The sequence below is a fragment of the Lithobates pipiens genome, unplaced genomic scaffold (genome assembly GCF_037356315.1).
Source record: "Lithobates pipiens isolate NorthernLeopardFrog02 unplaced genomic scaffold, aLitPip1_a1.2 Scaffold_27, whole genome shotgun sequence".
Lineage (NCBI taxonomy): Eukaryota > Metazoa > Chordata > Amphibia > Anura > Ranidae > Lithobates > Lithobates pipiens.
Genome location: NW_027507788.1, coordinates 63,094,005 through 63,116,119, shown reverse-complemented (window position 1 = coordinate 63,116,119; position 22,115 = coordinate 63,094,005). Strand labels below are relative to the sequence as shown.

At 40.4% G+C, this 22,115-nt stretch overlaps 1 protein-coding gene across 1 annotated transcript in view; it reads left to right on the top strand.

Moving 5' to 3' along the window:
- The window catches only part of SLC17A7 (solute carrier family 17 member 7), a 238,137-nt gene that overhangs the window by 78,997 nt on the left and 137,025 nt on the right, over nt 1-22,115 (top strand). The window lies entirely within an intron of this gene.

Sequence of the window (22,115 nt, the reverse complement as noted above, 5' to 3'; positions counted from 1 at the left end):
CAACCAATATTTATTCCCAGTAGTTTGTCCACTACCACATCCACCAGGGCAAGTCCCGGAACATCCAGCTAATGCCCATATCCTCTCAAATTTGAATGCACTTCCCCTGTGCTAATATATCAATCTCCATTCAGTCTCAGTCTCCATTCTCAGCACCCCACCAATGTTAGTAATCCATTCCTTTATTGTTGGGGGATCCTCTGATTTCCAATGGATCACAATTAATTCCCTGGCCTGGAATAAGACTCTGTAAATAGTCTCTCTAGTGTGCACCTCCCACTCATATCCTTCCAGTGCACCCAGGAGACAAGCTCTCGGGTCCTGTGGAAGGGAAACTTTAAATACTGAATTGACCGTGGTCACTACTCCGGCCCAATATGTGTGTAGTTTGGGACAAAGCCATAGAAGGTGTATGCAATGTGTGCATGTGGACTCAGATTGTAGGTTCATCAGTTGGAGTCTTTGGGGAGTATAGTAAACTCGTAACAATATGTATAGCTGGGTAAGTCTTTGTGTCACGTTCAGTGAGCAAGTACCTACAGCTTGAAATATCTCTTCCAACTGCTCCCCATCTAGCTGTCTAACATATGCCCATTTCTCCCTCACTTTCAGGGGGTGTTGCGTTAAAATGGATTGTAACAGTATGGCTTGCATTGGGAAATAAAATCCCCTTAGATGAGTCAGCATCCCTAATGAGGCTATACACTGGGATCGGGGACAGACGCCACTCAGAAGCCTGGCTTTGTACCGCAACCGTGTGTCTGAGTTGTAAATAATGGAAATGCGTTGAGAACGGCAGATTGTATGCCTCCTTCAAGTCAGAGAAGGTGCGTAGCACCCTATTTGGAAGATGTGCTTGAGATGCGTAAACGCATATGTTTTCCACTTAGCTACAGATTGCAGCTTGGCCAATTCAGTATAAGTGTCATTTAACCAAATAGGACTATAATCAGTATAGCCATCCACCTTCTGGAGATACTTGGATTTATTCCATACCTTTTGAATGAGACTATAGGACGGGAACTTTATATGAGGCTTTGCAAAGGCTAGAGCCTCCAGAGCTGTAGGAATAGCTCCTCTGCGTACAGTGTGGAGCATTAGTGTTTGCGAAGAACTTTGTGTCCCAGTCCCTGTCTCTCCCACAGAACCGAATGTGCCAAAAAAGTGTTGCAGCTGTCCTGCCAGTTAATGCAGCCAAGGTTTTGGCAAGACCAATCCCCAATCTTTGGGCCATTGTAGGTGCTTTTGTTTGATCCTAGGGTGTCTGTCTTTCCAAATGAGGCTTTGGAAAATGGAATTTACTATTCTAAAAATCTTTAAGGGAATAACCATAGGGGCGTTATGAAGAAAGTAAAGCCGTGAATATCATCTTTTTCAAGTTTACCCAGCCCGCCTCTGATAAAGGGAGGGCATTCCATGTTTTTGCCTTATCCCTAAACTGTTGGAGGAAGGAGGAGATTTTTAGATGTATGAAATCTCTCGACTTAGATGTGACCTGAATCCCCAGATATTTAAATGAGGTAGCTATAAGTATGGGACACGAGGAAGTCACAGCCTGTGTGTCATCCCCATCTAGGAGGAGTAGAGCAGATTTTGACCAATTTATTTGCAAACCGGTTAATATGGTTATGGTTGCCATGGCCTCCCAAAAAGAAAGATTAGTATCTCCCAACCTAAGCAGGGTATCGTCAGCATATAGCATTACCTTTTCCTGCAGAGTGCCATAGCAAAACCCTATAATACATGGATTAGGCCTTATCTCAATTGCCACTGGTTCGATAGCCAATGCAAAAAGGAGAGGAGACAGCAGACATCCCTGCCTAGTTCCTCTCCCTAGTGCAAAGCCATGGAATAAAGCACCAAAGGCCCGAAAAGCAGCCTGAGGTTGCTATAGAGAAGGAGTACCCATGATATGTAGGTATGGCCGAATCTGAACTTCGTCAACACTGCCCATAGATAGCTCCAGTCTATACTATCAAATGCCTTTGTGGCATCTAATGACAACAACTCTCTGCTACCCATGTTATCCTGGGGGACTGAATATTTAAAAACAGCCGCCACAGGTCAATGACCGTGGATTAATTGGGCATGAAGCCAGCCTGGTCATCATGCATAATAGATGCTATTACTCCATTCAGCTGAATTGCCAGCACCTTTACCAATATCTTAACGTCGCTCTGTAGCAATGAGATCAGGCAGTATGAACTTGGGTCAACCGGGTTCTTACCTGGTTTGACCAGTAAAATAATATTTGCTTTTGACATTGGGGGGGGGGGGGGGGCACCCATCTCCTGGTAGCAATTGTTTGTATACTTCTATGGGGATACCTTCTTCCCCGTTGCCTTTCAGTTGGGGAAAGAACCAGGTGCTACCTGTAACTCTTCTATGGTAAGTGGGGCCTCTAACTCCCTCCTCTGGCTTGCAGGCAGTTCAGGGAAAGAGATATTTTATACATATAATTCCAGTTCTTCTTGGGCATAGGAGGTGCCAGGACTGTAAAGAGATTCATAGAAACCAGCAAATTTCTTGGCGCACTAGGGGCCCTGTCTGAGACTGAATGGCACCTATAGTAGGTGATCTTCTGTGAGAGTTCGCAATCCTCACCAAAAGGTGACCAGTTTTCTCACCCTACTCAAAGAACACCTGTTTAGAGAATAACCTCTTCTTTTTTCGGCAGAGGAGGAGAGCAAGCACTCATAGGCAGATTGGGTGGCCTGCCACGCCTCCCTGTTCGAAACAGAGGGATCCACTATGTATTATTGTTCTATTGGCTGGACCCGAGTTTCCACCTCAGCTTTAAGGGTGGATGAAGCATGTTTAAGTTTATTTATTTCTGTTATCAAGATGCCCGTAAGTATGCCGTGAAGGCTTCCCATTGCTGTAAACTCTAAATATTGGGGTCCTGGAACATGAAGAAGCAGCGCACGTTTCTCACTATTCCCATCTTGAGAGTGAAATAGTTTCAACCAGAAGGCATTCAGTTTCCATGGAGCTCCAGGTAGTGTAGCCAGCTGGGCCACCAGGTGTATCACTAATGGGGAATGGTCTGACATACTATGGGGTCTATGTACCAAATCAACAACAAATGGCAGCATGCTCGAGTTTCCCACCCCCAGATCAATTCTAGACAGACAACCATGCAATGGTGTCTATCCTCCACTGGGTTCAAAGAACAATTAAAGTCCCCTATCACAAGCAGCGGTACGGGGAGGGGGGGGGGGGTATGTAAATACAGGCTAACACACATGACAATGTACCGAAGCGACAATGTATAAAAGCAAAGCAACCTTCTGTGTCTATTACACTGGCATATTCCTGGTAGTCCAGAGCTCCATGGATGAAGACATTGACCCCCTTGGAGTAGGAGGTATGGGTAGAGTGATAGGCTGTCCCCACCCAGGAGTATCCTAGACAGCTCACTGCCTCTGCTGTCTTTCCTGGAAACAGAATACCCCAGGGGTAAATTTTTTAAGGCACATAGGGATCATGGTGCACTTTAGAGGGGAATGAATACCCCTTACGTTCCATAAGACTATAGGTATCTTCACCATGGGTAAAGGTAGGGTAGATCAAGCCCCAGTATTAACAGGGAATCCCAGGCTCAGGAGCCCTCCTGCCTCCTGGGACTCAGAGCCTGCGGCCAGCCTACTGTCTTGGAGGTGGCTGCAGACAAAGTGTACTTTGTCTGCAGCCACCTGTACTTTTGCTGTGTAAAACACAGCATTTGTGTTGTTGAGGCCTGTTTCTTCTGCTATAAAACACCAAATATCCATGCTTAGGAAGAAAGAACTGCAGCCTCCCTAATTGGGAACACCACCTAGGTGGAGTCCTGAAATATTAAAGCTCTACAACGGGAAAATGGCGCTGTTCAAAGTGTAAAAAAAAATGTGACAGTAATACTTCAGCACATCAAAAATAAAAAATTACAGGTGCTTAGTGCTGCGTGACTCAATCCCTGAAAAGATATATAAATATATATGTGGACTCAAAAAATCATGTAGAAAAAAACAACAAATCCAAAAAATATTTGCCGTGTGCTGCCCCTGCACACAACCAATTTAAAGTGAGAAGTGCTAATTACAGAGTAGTCCCAAAAAATATATAATCTATATGTGTATATGATTATACACTATTAAATAACACTCTGTGAGCGGTCATCTGTGCACGAATAAAATAAAGGTGACTCTCCAGTGCTTCCTTCTTCCATCCGCATCACCTTCTTGTGCCTGCACTCACCAGAGCGTTTCACCCCTGCAGGGGTAACAGGCATATTAGCTGTATCCCAATGGCGGTGTCCTCCTTTTTTAACAAGGTATCCCTCTTCTTCACACAGCTGCAATCCATCTCACCAAAGCGATTTAGGAATCCCCAGCGAGGAGCATCTACCAATAGCCTTGAAGAAGGGGGGGCAGTTCCCCTGAAATGCGTTGGTTAGATTTGTTTATTCTTGATTCTCTATAAATAGTTGATATTCTTGCATCAAGTTTGGCATCACTTCGGACACCAGGCATCTCCTCTTTTCTTATTTAAAAATGTACATCATGAGAAGCATCCCCAACTGCTGCCAGGACTGTAATGGACATCAGTGCCCAGGAGGATGAATAAACTGCATCTCCTGAAATAGAAAGAATCCGCCACTCCTTGGCCAATCCCAGTACTATCGCTGGGACTGCAGCCAACAGCTCCTCTACACTCCCATCCCCTCGTATACACATCCCCTGATGTCACACAGCGCAGCCTCCACATCTTCACCCTGCTGGGAAACCTTTGGACAAAGTGGCCTAACAGTTTCTTCTGCTGTATCTCTCACTATTGATGCTCTAACTGTTAAAAGAAAGGTGATCCAAAACTGCATACCAACCAAACCCCTGAACTTCACAAACTGCCAACAGGGCAACATTACTATTCACAACAAAATTCAATCGCCCAAATTTGTAAAGTTCAAAATTTGTAAATCCAACATTTGAGTCGAGTTTCTCTCATTTTGATCTGTAGCAATATTATGTCCCCCAGCCAGAGAACAGCATTATAGCATACAGAAGGGGTTCCCCCTATTCAAAGACAGCGAACCGTAAGAATGGGTTTATATACTTGGAGCCAGAGATCACTCATATAATTCAGATATCAGTCCTCCTCCACCTAAGGTCTGCTCGTTTTGCTCAAGCCATGCGGAAGTTTTCTTGGCCGACTCAAAGAACTGAGCTTGGCCCCTCACAGTAACGAAAGTTTTGCAGGGTACAGCATTGCATATGGTAACTGTAACAGCCTCAGCCAGCATTTAACCTCAGTGAATTTGGCCCTGCGTCTCTATACTTCCGACGAGAAATCAGGGTAAAAGGACACTCTGGTACCATTATGTTGGATGTTTGCACATTCCCTTGCTTGGCCAGATCCTGGCAATCTTGCCAGGATAGATCTGGGCTGACCCCCTGGTTGAGGTGGGCGAGATGGCACTCTATGAGCACATTCCACCGCAAAGAAAGGCGAGAATGCATTTATGCCAAATATTTAAAGTAACCAGTTCTCCACATAAGTAGTGGGGTCTCTGCCCTCTACCCACTCCATGAGGCCCACAATGCACACATTGTTTCGTCTGAGACAATTTTCCATATCTTATGCGCTATAGTTTGCTAGCCATCTGGTATGCAGCTTTAGTGCCCTGAGCTATGGCAACTGGTCCTCTACATCACTGACTCTGATCTCCACAGCTGTGGTGCATTCCCGCAACTTCTGTAAAGCCTGTTTCAGTAATGACACATCTTCCCTCAGACCCCCAAACTGCTCCTTTAAGGTGTTGATGCTGTGCAGTTATTCAACACCCAAAGGATATCTGCTAAGGTGGGCTGAGCCATGTCATGAGTGTCTGAGCAGTGTTGCTCCATTACTATGAGGTCAGCCTGTTCTGTCTCTTCTTCCCCCAGTGATCATGCAAAATGGCCACCTGTGCCTGCACCTCTGGCTGCTGGTGTATTGACTCCTCTGAATGGGATGGCTGCTTTGTCCCCAGGGTCCATGACATCTTCTGGGCATAGTAAACCATGTCTTGTGGAGCATCCTTACCCGGGTCTTAGGTGTCTTACTTGTTTTAGGTCCCAGGTCTTTCATCCTGTCTGTGCCACGAGGAGTTCCCTTCACTATAATCTTGGAATTCCAGACCCGCGGATTCTGTCTGTCTTTTTTGGTTCATTCCTCTGGTACAGAGGGCCGGCAGGGGTTCCATAGGGATCTCTGGGTTAATAATTTGCTGCATATAGCAGTAAATTATCGGTAGGAAGGCTGTGGGAGGATCGGTCACGGATTTTTTGGGGGAGCTGTGGGAGATGCGTCCTCTCACATGCTGGTCTTGGCCACGTCCCCATTAATTTTGCATGTGTAATTGAATGTTTTACTTCTACATTATTGCTTTACCTAAATACAAAAACAGAAGCCGGTTATTGACACTGACAACATGAGGAGATGAGAAGCAATCTGATAACCGTCTTGTGTAAAAGGGACATGTACAGTGATAATCAAGGCACTGATTATCAGTATCCTGATTATCAGTGTAGTCCCAACAGTGCCCACCAGTGCTGCCAATCTGTGCCCACCAGTGAGGCCAATCAGTGCCCACCAGTGCTGCCAATCAGTGCCCATCAGTGCCTCCTCATCAGTGCCACCAGACAGTTCCATCTACAAGTGCCATCTATCAGTTACCATCAGTGCTGGCTATCAGTGCAGCCTCATCATTGCCTCCTCATCAGTGCCCACCAGTGCCACCTCATCAGTGCCCATCAGTGCCCATAAGTGCAGCCTCATCAGTGCACATTAATGAAGGAGAAAATTACTTGTTTACAACATTTTAACAAACTATGAAATTGAATGAAAAATTGCTGGCCTTACAACTGTTTACATTTTCTCTAGTAGAATTGGCTCCCTTCCACAGGTTTATAATGTGTGCTGCAACACAGTAACTGGTACCCAGCAGTCATTTTCTTCCCAGAAGGCAATACCTACATGTCACCAGCATGTAGTGTTTCCGTGTCCAGGGAACACTTGGGAAAATGCTGGCTGCCCTCCCACAAACTGGACCTGGCTTTATCCTTATTGCTGAAACAGGCAAAGCTGCCCTTCATTTTGAGCACATCACTGCACATTTCTTTGCAACAGAAATGTTCTCTAAACGACCCCCTATTTACCATAACTGCAATTAAATGCATTTAATCTGGCTTTATTCCACTGCACTGCAGGCATTGGTGAAGGGGCAACAGCAAATTGGAACAAGCTGGAAGCCTTCCCAAAAGGTGGCCTTGGTTTCACATTTGTTGCTGAAACAGGCAAAGCTACCCTTTGTAAGATGCATGTCACTGCACACATTTGTGGAGCCAATGTGTGTGCTCCTAAGTATCTTCCTTGGGCTTTTTAAATTTTATAGTAATTTAATAGTTTTTATATTTTCTTTTCTATCATGGGTTCCTTGCAAGATAAGACCACCATTTCACTGGCCTTGCAGTGGTGTAGATAGTGACAAGGAGTTCTCTTGGCATTTCTGCACACAGTTCTCTGATGTATAACAGCTTTTCATTTTGGCCTCAACTGCATCCTTGGGCTCCTCTAGCAATGTGGAGGGTTTTAATAGCATAATGGAAAAGGTGGGCACTGATGTTTCAAAGAAGTTGAAAATCTCACAAGGAATTCAACAAAAGAGAACAGTAAATAATAACTAATTCATATAACATAGTCAAATAAAGAGATTTTTTTTATTCAAGTCATCAAATACAAAGTGTGTTTATCCTATTTTGACTTGAAAAAAAAAATTCACAGAAAATAGCCAGAACAGTTTATGCACAGTATTTAAGCCGCTTTTACTAGACTGTAATTTCAATGGGAAAGATGTTTTATGAAGAAATACAAATTGTAAAAGAGTGTAATATTTCACAAATAGTAGGCAGAAATATTGTGCAGGCCATGCAAAATACATACCCACATTTGTTATATCACAAAAAGGGAATCAGCAGAAATCCCCTTGGGCATACTTATTGCGTTCACAAAACATATATACTGTATTTATTGGCGTATAACATGCACTTTTTCACCCTGAAAATCAGGTGCAAATAGCGCGTGCCTGTTATACACCAATACTTAAATTTTAGCTTCCTTGGAGGGGACAGGGAGGGGGGCATGACGAGCGCCGTCAGATTACATTCAGAATCTCCTGTTTACTTGGCACTGGCAGCCTCTGTAATAGGAAGTCCCGTCTCCTGGGCCACCATAGGACCACTGTTCTGTCTATCATAGGAGATTCTCACTGTATGTAATCTGTGGGCTCTCTTCCTGCCCCCTCCCTGTCCCCTCTAGACTGCAGATGGGCATCGATCAGGCTGCACTGATGGCAATGGTGAGGCTGCTTCATTGAAGGCAATGGTGAGGCTACTGCATTGATAGCAATGGTGAAGCTGCTGCATTGATGGCAATGGTGAGGCTGCTGCATTGATGGCAGTGGTTAGGCTGCTGCATTGATGTGGACTGATGAGGTTGCATTGATGTCACTTGTGAGGCTGCAGATGGGCATTAATCAGGCTGCATTGATGGCAATGGTGAGGCTAAAGATTTTTTTCCTGAAACTTCCCTCTTAAAATGAACATGCGTCTTATACACCTGTGCATGTTATATGCCAATAAATACGGTAATTAAAAATATGCTCCTGCCAAAATCCTCAAGTGTACCACACACTTTAAAAACTAGTAATGAAAAATACAATTATTTTTTATTTTCACTATAGCCAACAATATACTGTGAAAGTTCAAGACAAAGTTAACGAAATTAATAAATAAATAATAATAAAAAATTATAATAAAAAGTCAACATCTTCTGCCACTAAGTGATTATCCTCAACTAGCAGCTCACCTCACTTTTAGACTTATATTTAATAGATCCCTTACACATGTTCCTTAAAGGATGTAATCAGATGTATCAAATGGATATATTTCTCTTTTGAACCAATCAATGTGTACAAGGGCTCCCACAAATCCAAAGATAATGCTCAGGAATAAAACATATAAACAATCATAGTGCTATCCACACACTAATTTATTAAATAACCATTAAAAATGCACTCACAAAGAAAGTGCACAATGACTGATGCATTAAAAATCATTTGCGTATATCAGTTTTCAAAACACCACAGGAAGCATCAAAGATAGAGCTTGTGAAGACTCTGCCACCCATTATAGTAACTTTTACACACTTTTCTTAGGCCACAATTTAAACAGGAAAGACACCAGCAAGCTGTTAATCAAGAAATCAGTTGTACAGTTTACTTACAGTACTTCAGAGAAAAAAAGACCACCAAAATATTCTAGTGATCGTATGAGCACTATTTAAGCACTTCTACTAGGCTACATTTTGAACAGGACAGACAACATTCTCTGCAGCTATTACCTTTTGTACCACCACCCCCTCCCTTTAGTATGTAAGCTCTATGAGCAGGGCCCTCCTGTACCTTTTGTATTGTACTGTAATTGTGTTGTCCCCCCTATACATTGTAAAGTGCTGCGTAAACTGTTGGCTCTATATAAATCATGAATAATAATAATAATAATCTTTTGCAGGTAAAAAAATCTATTTGCAGGTAAAAAAAAAAAAAAAAGTGCACTTATTGTTTTTACCAGGAGCCTAGAAAACAAGTGTCATGCAGATATATTCTGACAGGAAGAGGGAATGAACTACTACGTCTCTCAGCAGCACCGTGGTAGTTCATTGAGAACTACAAGCCAACAGTTGCAAAGGCTTACGGAATTCTATGAATGAATGACATGGCTGGGCAGGCGGGGACAACAAGCATGGGGAGAAGATCCCCTGCTAGCTGTCACTATGCAATGGCTCCTGCAGTGGGAACATGTTACATGTTCCAAATGAGTTGGAACAATAGCAGAGACACTAGATCAGTGTCCATGCCTGACAGCGCGGCAGTCTGCTTGTTTACATCAGCAGAGCGCCGTTCTGTCTCAGTGGGGAGCGGTCAATAAGTGTGCATTGCTGGCTCCAGCGGTGCGCGCCCCCCCCCCCCCCCCAGTGGCTATTGACAAAATCACGTATAGGTACGTGATTTTGCGCAATAAAGCTGCCTTGCCTCAGTATATGTATGGCAGGCGGTTGGGAAGTGGTTAATTTGTTTAATGCATTTTCGGAATTAGTTTAGTTTGTTCGAATTCAAACCGATTTTCTATTCCATTCTATTCTATTGTTTTTTACTATTGTATTCTTTTATTTTCTATTCATTTCAATTCTTTTCTTTTTCTATTATATTCTATTCTCTTCTGTTCTACTCCAATTCAAATTTATTCTATTCGAAATTTGAATTTCAGGAAAATATTATAATATTCTTTCTATTTTTTCCTATTGTTTTATTTTCTATTCTATTCTTTTCCATACTATTCTTTTCTATTCATTTTCAAATGTATTCTACTATAGTATTTCTATTCTATTCAATTGTTTTTTTCTATTCTGTTCTATTATATTATTTTCTTTGCTATTCTAGTCTATGCTATTCTTTTACATTCCATTCTGTTCTATTCTTTACTATTCTAGTCTAATTCAAATGTATTCTGTTTGAATTTTGGGAAAATACTTTCTATTCTATTCTATTTTTGTATTCTATTTTATTTTCTATTCTATTGTTTTCTATTGTATTCAAATTCAAATGTTTTCTATTTGAAATTCGAATTTCAGAAGATGGTTATGTTATTTTTTATTCTATTCTATATTCTTATTTATTCTATTTTATTCTATTCTTTTCTATTCTATTTTTTTCTATTCTTTTCTATTCTATTCAAATTTACATTTATTCTATTTGAAATTCGAATTTCAGAAGAAGGTTATATTCTTTCTAATTATTCTATTTTTTTATTCTATTCTATTCTATTCTTTTCCTTTAGTTTCTATTCTATTTTATTCTGTTCTTTTATTTTCTATTCAATTTTGTTCTGTTTTACTCTATCCTATTCTTTTCTATCCTATTCTTTTCTTTTTTTCCCCAAAAAAAGCCGGGCAGCAGTTAAACAGCAACAGAAGTTGTTGACTCAAATTGTCTCCATTTGTCCCCAACATATCTGACTAAATGTAAGGCTTTTCATTGGCCCTGTATTGGAGGGCAGAAACTATCTCTCCCTGGAGACACTGTGTGATCATTGTTGATGCTTGATTTATTGAAGATCTATATAGCTCAAATGTAATATACCATAAATATGTTACCATGAGGCCTTTGAACAGCTCAGTAAGAACAATTTCTTGTTGTGACATCTAGGGCCATCTTTAATATTGATTGGACCCTGGGCAAAACTTTTCTTGGGGGTTCCCCCATGAAGTTTTGCTCTCCACCTGCTCTAAGACATACAATAATTAGCAGTTAGACTCAAAATCAGTTTACTGAATCAGATCGGGCAGATATTGTGATTGGTTGCCAGAGGTTAGTGTAACATTACCACTCACTGACTGGTTGCTATAGGTTACAGCACACATTACGGCTCACTAATTAGTTGCTAGAGGTTACAGCACATGATTTCTGCTTGCTGATTGGTTGCTAGAGATTACTATGGATATGACCTCAGGGGGGCATGATATACATATAAATTACGCTAGCCGCTGATATTTACATATGAATGCAGATGTTATTTACATATGATTGCCGGTAATTTACATGTAAACACATGGTCTGCAGGTGAGTCATCTGTACACAACAATAGGGCAGAGCTGGGCAGCATTAGTAGCAGCACTTCACACTGAGATATTGGGACACAGCAAAGGACTAAAACCTCAAGGGATGAGGGAATTAAACCAGGATAGTTGGCAAGTATGAGGTAGCTGCTTTGGGCCCCACAACAATGACAGGGCCCAGGGCAGCTGCCCCTTTTGCCCTGCCTTGAAAACGGCCCTGGTGACATCATACAAGGTGGTTAGTCCTCAGGCAGTGGGATATTTGTTTTTAACCACTTCAGCCTCAGAAGAATTTACCCCCTTCCTGACCAGAGAACTTTTTGTGATTCGGCACTGCGTCGCTTTAACTGACAATTGCGCAATCGTACGGCGTGGCTCCCAAACAAAATTGACGTCCTTTTTTCCCACAAATAGAGTTTTCTTTTTGGTGGTATTTGATCACCCCTGCGTTTTTATTTTTTCCGCTATAGACAAAAAAAGAGCGACAATTTTGAAAAAAAAACACATTATTTTTTACTTTTTGCTATAATAAATATCCCCCAAAAATACATAAAAAACTATTTTTTTCCACAGTTTAGGTTGATATGTATTCTTCTACATATTTTTGGTAAAAAAAAATCGCAATAAGCGTTTATTGATTGGTTTACGCAAAAGTTATAGCGTTTACAAAATAGGTGATAAAAATATGACATTTTTATTATTAATTTTTTTTATTAAATGGCGGCGATCAGCAATTTTTATCATGACTGCGACATTATGGCGGACACATCAGACATTTTTGACACATTTTTGGGACCATTGTCATTTATATAGCAATCAGTGCTATACAAATGGCAGTGAAAGGGGTTAACCACTAGGTGGCAGCGTAGGGGTTAAGTGTGTCCTAGGGGCGTGTTGCTAACTGTAGGGGGCGTGGCTGTGCTTTTACACATCACTGATTTCTGCTCCAATCACAGGGAGCAGAGATCAGTGACACTGTTGCTAGGCAGAAAGGTGTATATAGCGGTGTGTGGGCAGTGAGGAGAGAGAAGAGGCCGCCCGGGGAATGGACCTAGTTCAGTTTCACGGCTCTGATTGTCAACAAATGAAGTCCGGCCCATGTGAGCTGAAGTGTAGAAAGGTGGATTTTTAAAAGGAATAAACAGGATTTTCTCTGGATACGAAGAACTATATCGCATATGGGCCTGAGAGTTGGAACTGCATAAAGGCTGATTTAAAGGCACAGTAACCCTGCAGGGGTGTATCTTTCTGGTGAGTGGGGAACCTTGTGGGGGAGCACGCAAGTCACCTAAAGGATATATACCAAGCACTAAAGTCACCTTATGAATACACATTTTTTGCTGGATTTGCACAACTGAGGATTTTTTTCACTTGTGGACACTAAAGACTTTTTTTTCCCTCTTTTTTTCCTCTTTTTTATTTTTGCTTTATTTTTTATTTTTATTTTATATACACATAAGTTTTGATATATTTCTTTGTTTATGATATATAGAAATTTTGATATATATCCCACGTACATATATCTATATAGGGTTTGTTTTTTCCTTTTCCACTTTGTGATCTTGCACTATTATATACAGTGGGGATCGAAAGTTTGGGCACCCCAGGTAAAAATGTGTATTAATGTGCATAACGAAGCGAAGGAAAGATGGAAAAATCTCCAAATAGCATCAAATTACAGATTAGATATTCTTCTAATATGTCAAAAAAAGTTAGATTTTATTTCCATCATTTACACTTTCAAAATTACAGAAAACAAAAAAATGGTGTCTGCAAAAGTTTGGGCACCCTGCAGAGTTAATATCTTGTACTGCCCCCTTTGGCAAGTATCACAGCTTGTAAACACTTTTTGTAGCCAGCCAAGAGCCTTTCAATTCTTGTTTGAGGTATCTTTGACCATTCTTCCTTACAAAAGTGTTCCAGTTCTTTGAGATTTCTGGGCTGTCTGTCACGCACTGCTCTTTTAAGGTCTATCCATAGATTTTCAATAATGTTGAGGTCAGGAGATTGTGAAGGCCATGGCAAAACCTTCAGTTTACGCCTCTTGATGTAATCCCCCGTGGATTTTGAGGTGTGTTTAGGATCATTATCCATTTGTAGAAGCCATCCTCTCTTTAACTTCAGCTTTTTCACAGATGGCATCAAGTTACCATCCAAAATTTGCTGAAATTTTATTGAATCCATTTTTCCTTCTACTTGTGAAATGTTCCCTGTGCCACTGGCTGCAATACAACCCCAAAGCATGATTGATCCACCCCCATGCTTTACAGTTGGACAGAGGTTCTTTTCATTGAATTCTGTGACTTTCTTCTCCAAACGTACCTTTGCTCATTCCGGCCAAAAAGTTCTATTTTAACCTCATTGGTCCACAAAACTTGTTTCCAAAATGCCTCAGGCTTGTCTATATGTTCATTTGCAAAGTTCAAACGCTGATTTTTGTGGTGAGGATGTAGAAGAGGTTATATTTCTGATGACTCTTCCATGAAGACCATATTTGTACAAGTATCTCTTTATAGTGGAATAGTGTACCACAACTTCAGTGTCTGCCAGATCTTTCTGGAGCGATCGTGCCGTCAAACGTGGGTTTTGAATTGCTTTTCTCACAATCCTGTGAGCTGTCCTGTCTGATATTTTTCTTGGTCTTCCAGATCTTGCTTTAACTTCCACTGTTCCTGATGACTGCCATTTCTTAATTAAATTCCGAACAGAGGATATTGACATCTGAAAACCCTTTGCTATCTTCTTATAGCCTTCTCCAGCTTTGTGAGCGTCAACTATTTTCAGTTTCAGTTTTCTAGACAACTCCTTAGAAGAACCCATGGTGCTGATTGTTGGGGCAAGGTCAGATGAGTCTGGCCATTTAAAACCTTTGAGATTGACATCACCTGGTCTTTCCAGACGATGATTGAGAACAATCCATGACACTGGCAGGTCTCAGCTTTGCAAAGGGGGCAGTGCATGCTATAAATTCTGCAGGGTGCCCAAACTTTTGCAGATGCCATTTTTTTGTTTTCTGTAATTTTGAAAGTGTAAATGATGGAAATAAAATCTAACTTTTTTTTTGACATATTATAAGAATGTCTAATCTGTAATTTGATGCCATTTGGAGATTTTTCCATCTTTCCTTGGCTACGTTATGCACATTAATACACATTTTTACCTGGGGTGCCCAAACTTTCGATCCCCACTGTACATGAGGTTTGGAGTATATGTTTACAGATTTTACAGTTATACTGCATTTTATTTATTTTTCACATTCTTGCACTTTACAACTTAATGATTTTACCGTATGTAGTCTATCAGTGTTTTGGAGAAAATTCAATACATAATAGTACTTATGCGATTTTAAACATAAATCGCATTGAGTATTATATTATTACTTTGCACTTTTTCCTGCACTAAAGTGCTTTCTATGGGAACTTATTGTCTTTATACTTTAGGGATACGGTAATTAGAATACTCATAATTGATACAGAAAGGTTAACATATACTAATAAATTTATTAAATTGATGTGACACCCGGATTGTTGGAAACAACGGTGGCCCACTTCTCCAGTATCAGGTAGCGACAGATACCCCATTTTTTCAGATTATTGACTACTTGGGAAAACCCCTTTCTGGGGATTTCTTGGCTGGGGGGCTGCAACCTATATATATATATATTTTTTCTATTTTTTCTATTTTCTGTATTACATAAGCGCGGCTTTGTTCAATATTAATAACAGAAAAGGGAGATGCTTGTTTACTTTAGTATCTCCCCGTTCCTCCTCTCCGTGAGGCGATCGCGGGTATCCCCACAGCGATCGAGTCCGCAGGACCCACAGCCCGACTCACAGAGCTTCCCGCGGGCGTGCACCCCCCGCCGCCTCTTAAAGGGCAATGTACAGGTACATGATTCTGCTTGTACATGCCCTTCTGCCAACGTATTTCAGCGCAAGGCGGTCGGGAAGTGGCTAAAGGAATGAACAATTAAAATAGCAGTGATCCTGTCAGTAACATGCTTCCTGCCTTAGGGTGACAACACTCAGTACATTATATTTATGAAGGAGCAATGTTGTCATCACAGGACAGGAAATATTTTAGAAATAAAAAACATCTCCGCTGCTCCTCAACTCTGTGGCATGTTGGGGTTCACGGTTTAATTGTAACAGTTAGTACAGGCAGAGAGCACAGGAAGTTATCAGCTCACACAATGTCTGGCAGGATCAACAGGTATTCATTTTTAACATATTACAAAACATAACTTTTTCAATGGTATGTTTAACAGACCAACAGGTAAAAATATTAGAAGTTCATTGTTGGGGTTTACAAGTATTTTAATTGTGCTGTAAATTGAAGGAGTGTGAATTCTGATAGGCTGCCATAGGTCACAGCTATTATACTGCCTTGTTAAATAAGACTGAAGGGAACAACTGCACAAAGGGTCAGAGAGTGGAGGCATCTTTATTTGACAAGTACCATTAATGTACAAAGTGCAGGGAAGAATGCATTGTCTCCATTCATCGTGTGCTTCATACACATGAAAGAGATCCAGGAAGAGAATTCATGCTTTCATCATCGAGAAAACCAGGGACAATGAGAACATACCGCGCTGTTATGGACACCTTTAAACGCCAAACAGTGCTGATCGCCATTACAAAGAACTGCTGTACCAGCAAAGAAGGCTTTGTACAAAACCGAAAGCTTCTCTTGTGGCCCAAAAAAATAAGAAATCCCTTTGTTCTATTATTTTTTTTTTTTTCGTGTAACCTTTTCTGTAATGAATTATCTGTGCATATTTTCTAAATGTATTTTCTTCTTAGTACATATTATCCACAGTTTCTGTATTGCAAACTATATCAATTATGAATTAACAAAAATTATGAAGGTTGGCACTAATTCAAAGGTGAAAAATATAAATGGTATCACAAATCATATAAATAAATCATATTAGGTAAATACCAAAGCAATCCTCAGAAAAAAGTCCACACACCAAAAGGAAAAATAGTGCAATGGAAAATAATTCTTGGTTATCTGTGCTCCACCACCACTCGTGTAGGAGGAAAACAAACTCAGGAAGCTTCCCAATGGTGTGAAAACACGAAATGCATTGAGGCTGCACACTCGCCCGCACTGACGTCACTTCCGCTACTGCCTGGTTCCAAGCTCTGATATGTTGGAAAACATGCCGAGAACTCAAGGAACAGCGTGTGCCTCTGCTGTTTGGCTGTACATGTTAGTGCTCGCTTATTAGCACCCACGAATGTAAGTGCACAATTTAGCAATTTAGTTTCCAGTATGTGATGAATCTTTTTCCGAGTTTCTGCCTTTACATGAGTCTAAGAATATGCCAGCTGACGTGATTAACCTAATGGAACATCTCTCATTGATTTTCCCCATCATCTCAAGGACTTGATTTCTACAAAAGTTTTTTATATTTTAGTTATCTGGTGAGTTTTCTCCTACACATGAGTGGTGGTGGAGCACAGATAATCAAGAATCATTTGCTTTTGCACTATTTTTCCTTTTGGTGTGTGGACTTTTTTCTAAGGATTGCTTTGAATGTACATGTATTTTACCTAATATGGTTTATTTATATGATTTGTGATATCATTTATATTTTTGACCTTTGAATTAGCGCCGACCTTCATAATGTTTGTTAATTTGTTTATGGGTGATTTGTTCACTTGAAAATTGGCAACTTTTTCTTATTGTTTTGCACTTGGATTGCGATGTATTGTTTGGCACCACTGCTTGTTAAATTATACTCAATATGTAAATTATGACATGTATATTTTTACAAAAAATATATTTTTATATTATGTTTTTAAAGTAAAAAAAAGTGCATTTTAATTTTAAAACAAATAAACGAATAATTATTAATAATGTTTAATATATCTGGGCAAATAAATCAAGTTTTTGCTGATTTTATTAATCTAAATGTTGGGGGGGGGGAATGTCCTGGAATCAGTGATCAGAGGTAGGAAAAAATATCCTGGTGATGGTGGTCAAAATAAATGCCCCAGTTTTGGTGATCAGTGGAAAGAAAAAAAGTACCAAAATCAGTGGTCAGGAGTTAAAAATTCCCCAGTTTTAGTGCTCAGTAGGAGGAAAAAAATTCCCCAGTGCCTGTAATCAGTAGAAAGTAAAAATGCCCTGAAATCGAAGGTCAGTTGGAAATGCCTAGTGACAGTAGCCAGTGTGAAGACAAAATGTCCCAGTGACAGTGGGCGTAAAAAATTATTCAAGATCAGTAGTCAGTGGGAATAAAAAAGAGAGCAAAAAATGCCCAATTGTTGGTGGTCAGTGGGAGAAAAGAATATATGTGCCTTTGATCAATGTGGTCCATGGGAGAAAAAAAAAAGACCTGTTGTAGGTTGTCAGCAGGAGGAAAGAAAGCCCTGAAATCAGCGGTCAGTAGGAGGAAAAATGCTGTTGCTTGATCATCCTTGCTATGTCTGCAATATTGTTGTTAAACAGCATTCTCTATATTTGAATTGCTGATATATGTATCATTGGCATATTTATGGTTCTGTAAACATACACAAAGGTTTTGTAGCCACCCTGGTGGTATGATTATGTCAGATTTTTGCGCCTCAAAAAGGTACATTGTTTTGCATAGAAATTTGGCGGTTCATATTTTAGGCCTGTAATTGTTATTAATAACACACTTAAATCTGTCCAAACAAGAGTCTCATAGACATCTTGGGAATGATAAAAGTTTGAAACACAAAAATAATCATAAATTATAATATAATAAATAACTATAAACAATTATAAAAATAAAATGGCTTAACTCCAATGTAAAAATGCATATAAAAGCAAAGGAGAAGGCCTCAAAAAATAGGTTGAGGGATCATCATCTGCATTCAGACTTTATAAAGAATGCAACAAGAAATGTAATGGTGCAATAAGGACAACTAAGATAGAACATGAAGACACATAGCGGAGGAGTATGTCAATAGTAAAACATGGAGGACAGACCATATTGACCCCATAAAGAAATTAATGGGGTGGGCAACTACACGGCAAATGAAGTTCAATATAGAAAAGCTGCTGCTAACAAAGCAAACCGAATATTGGCCTGCATTAAAAAGGGGATCAACTGCAGAGATAAAACGATAATTCTCCCTCTCTACAAGACTCTGGTCCGGTCACACCTGGAATATGCTGTCTAGTTCTGGGCACCAGTCCTCAGGAAGGATGTACTGGAAATGGAGCAAGTACAAAGAAGGGCAACAAAGTTGATAAAGGGTCTGGAGGATATTAGTTATGAGGATAAGGTTGCGAGCACTGAACTTATTGTCTCTGGAGACGAGACATTTGAGAGGGGATATGATTTCAATATACAAATAACATACTGGTGACTCCACAATAGGGATAACACTTTTTTGCAAAAGGAAGTTTAACAAGACTCATGGCTACTCATTAACCACTTAAGGACCAGGCCTCTTTTTCAGACTTGGTGTTTACATGTTTAAAACAGTTTTTTTTGCTAGAAAATTACTTAGAACCCCCAAACATTTTATATTGTTTTTTTTCTAACACCCTAGAGAATAAAATGGCGGTCATTGAAATACTTTTTTTCACACCGTATTTGCGCAGCGGTCTTACAAGCGCACTTTTTTTGGAAAAAATTCACTTTTTTTAATAAAAAAATAAGACAACAGTAAAATTAGCCCAATTCTTTTATATTGTGAAAGATAATGGTATGCCGAGTAAATTGATACCCAACATGTCACGCTTCAAAATTGCGCCCGCTCGTGGAATGGCGTCAAACTTTTAGACTCAAAAATCTCCATAAGCGACATTTAAAAAATTCTACAGGTTGCATTTTTTGCGTTACAGAGGAGGTCTAGGGCTAGAATTATTGCTCTCGCTCTACCAATCGTGGCGATACCTCACATGTGTGGTTTGACTACCGTTTTCATATGCGGGCGCTACTCACGTATGCGCTCGCTTCTGTGCGCAAGCTCATCGTGACGGGGTGTTTTTAAAAAAAAAATTCTTATTTATTTTAATTGATTTTATTTATTTTTTCACTGTTTTAAAAAAAAAAAAAATGATCACTTTTATTCCTATTACAAGGAATGTAAACATCCCTTGTAATATAAAAAAGCATGACAGGTCCTCTTAAATATGAGATCTGGGGTCAAAAAGTCGTCAGATCTCATATTTGGGCTAAAATGCAAAAAAAAAAAAAAAAGAAAGAAAATCTGACATTTAAAAAAAATATACCTTTAAGAGGTATGGGCGGAAGTGACGTTTTGACGTCGCTTCCGCCCTCCTATGGTATAGAGACGAGTGGGGGCCTTCTTAGCCTCACTTGTCTCTATGCCCAGCAGATGAAAGGACCCGATCGCCTTCGCCGCTACCGACGGCTCCGCGAAGACCACCGTTATCATACAGCCGACCGCCGCCTGAAGAGATGGATATCTCGGTTGTGGCAGCAGCTGCTGCCGTTACCGAGATATTCCTCTTCAAAAATAGGACGTACATCATCGTGCGGCGGTCGGCAAGTGGTTAAAATTAGAGGAAAAGAGGTTTAACCTTAAACTACGTAGAGGGTTCTTTACTGTAAGAGCGGCAAGGATGTGGAATTCCCTTCCACAGGTGGTGGTCTCAGCGAGGGGCATTGATAGTTTCATGAAACTATTAGATAAGCACCTGAACAACCTCAACATACAGGGATATACAATGTAATACTGACATATAATCACACATATAAATAAATAATAATAAAATTCATCTCCTCAAGATTTACTATCGCTCAATTCTGCAAGTGTTCTACATTACTATCACTGTTTTCTAGCTGATCTCAAATAATTTTTTGACCCAAAAGGGGCACTTTTTGGTTGCCATGGACAATCTCAAGTTTCTAGGCAGAAAGAACAGTATATATAATTTAAAAGTGCTTGCAAGGCACTGGATTCCATACAGTAATGTAATCTGTAAGATTACAGTGTACTATATGTATTATGAATTTTGTACTTTTTGAATGTGCCGCCGGGCTCCGCCCCCATGTGCCGCAATGCTTGCAGGAAATGGAGCCCGGCACACAGAGGCATCAGGCGGAGGACACAGCCCACAGACACAGCAGGGGGACATTGCAGAATTCTGGGGACAAGGTAAGTAACCTGCACCAGGACAGGATCCTGAGATGCAAACCCGAGTGTGGCTTGGAGTTACCGCTAATGGTACTGAAAATACCACCAGGGAGGTTAACCAGTTCTCACTCAGGCCTATTCTGACAATTCTCTTCTACATGTAAACATCAGTATTTCTTTGCTAGAAAATTATTTAGAACACCCAAACATTATATATACATTTTTTTAGCAGAGATCAGATAAAATGGTGGGTGTTGCAAATTTTTTATGTCATTTGGTATTTGTGCCGCCTTTTTTCAAGCGCATTTTTTTGGGGAAAAAATACACTTTCATACATTTTTTGCACACAAACACTATATAATACCAATTGTTTGTTAAAATATAAATGATGTTGTTATGTTGAGTAAATAGATACCCAACATGTCACACAGTGTAATTGCATACGCCAGTGGAACAGCGCCAAACTACAATCCCTAAAAATCTCTATTTTTTAAAGCAACGCTTTAAAAGCCTTTACAAGTTACCAGTTTAGCTAAATTATTGCTCTCGCGGCCATACCTCACTGTTTACATATGTATGTAGGACTTATGTATTCTTTCATTTTTTTTTTTTTTTTTTTTATTCAAAACCTATTTACATTGTCTCTTTAACTTTTTGTTTATCAACTTTGTTGCTTTCACAAAGGATGAACAAAATCCCTTGTGAAAGAATGGGCCATGATAGGTCCCCTTTATGAAGAGATCTGGGGTCTATTAGACCCAAAATCTATCCTCTGAGCTCCAATGCAGCTGGTCAGATACAGATCGGTCTAAACGACTGCTTCTCTGGCCATTAGTGGCCAGGTAAACAAAGATCCCAAACCAGAAGTGACAAGATCCTTGTTGCTTACGTGTTTTGGGGTCACAGAGTGGGTAGAACAATGTCAGTTCCTCTCTCTCTCTGTAGTGCCCCTGTCCCCGCCGTTCACAGGCTTGTGATTGTTGGGGCAGATCCCCTTCCACTGCTCACAGAATTGATCAAGTGGCTATTCAGCCACTCAAATCACTTCTGCTTAGAAGGGAGTAGCTGGATGAAAATTTTCATACAGGAATGATGCCTGCAGGTGCAGGCATCATCACCATTTAATCCCTTAGCGCTGACTCTACACACATATGTGGCCCTGGCTAGGAGGGGTTATACCTGCAGCTGCAGGCATCAACCCGGTACCGTTTTTTAGAGCTGGAGGTCAGCTTTTTAGTGATAACTGATGCGGCTAAAAGCTGCTTGGCTGTTATCCTAAAGAAGTGGGAGGGGACGTCCCCGCCTTCCACCACTTTGTCTGGGCCTCCTGTCCCTCTG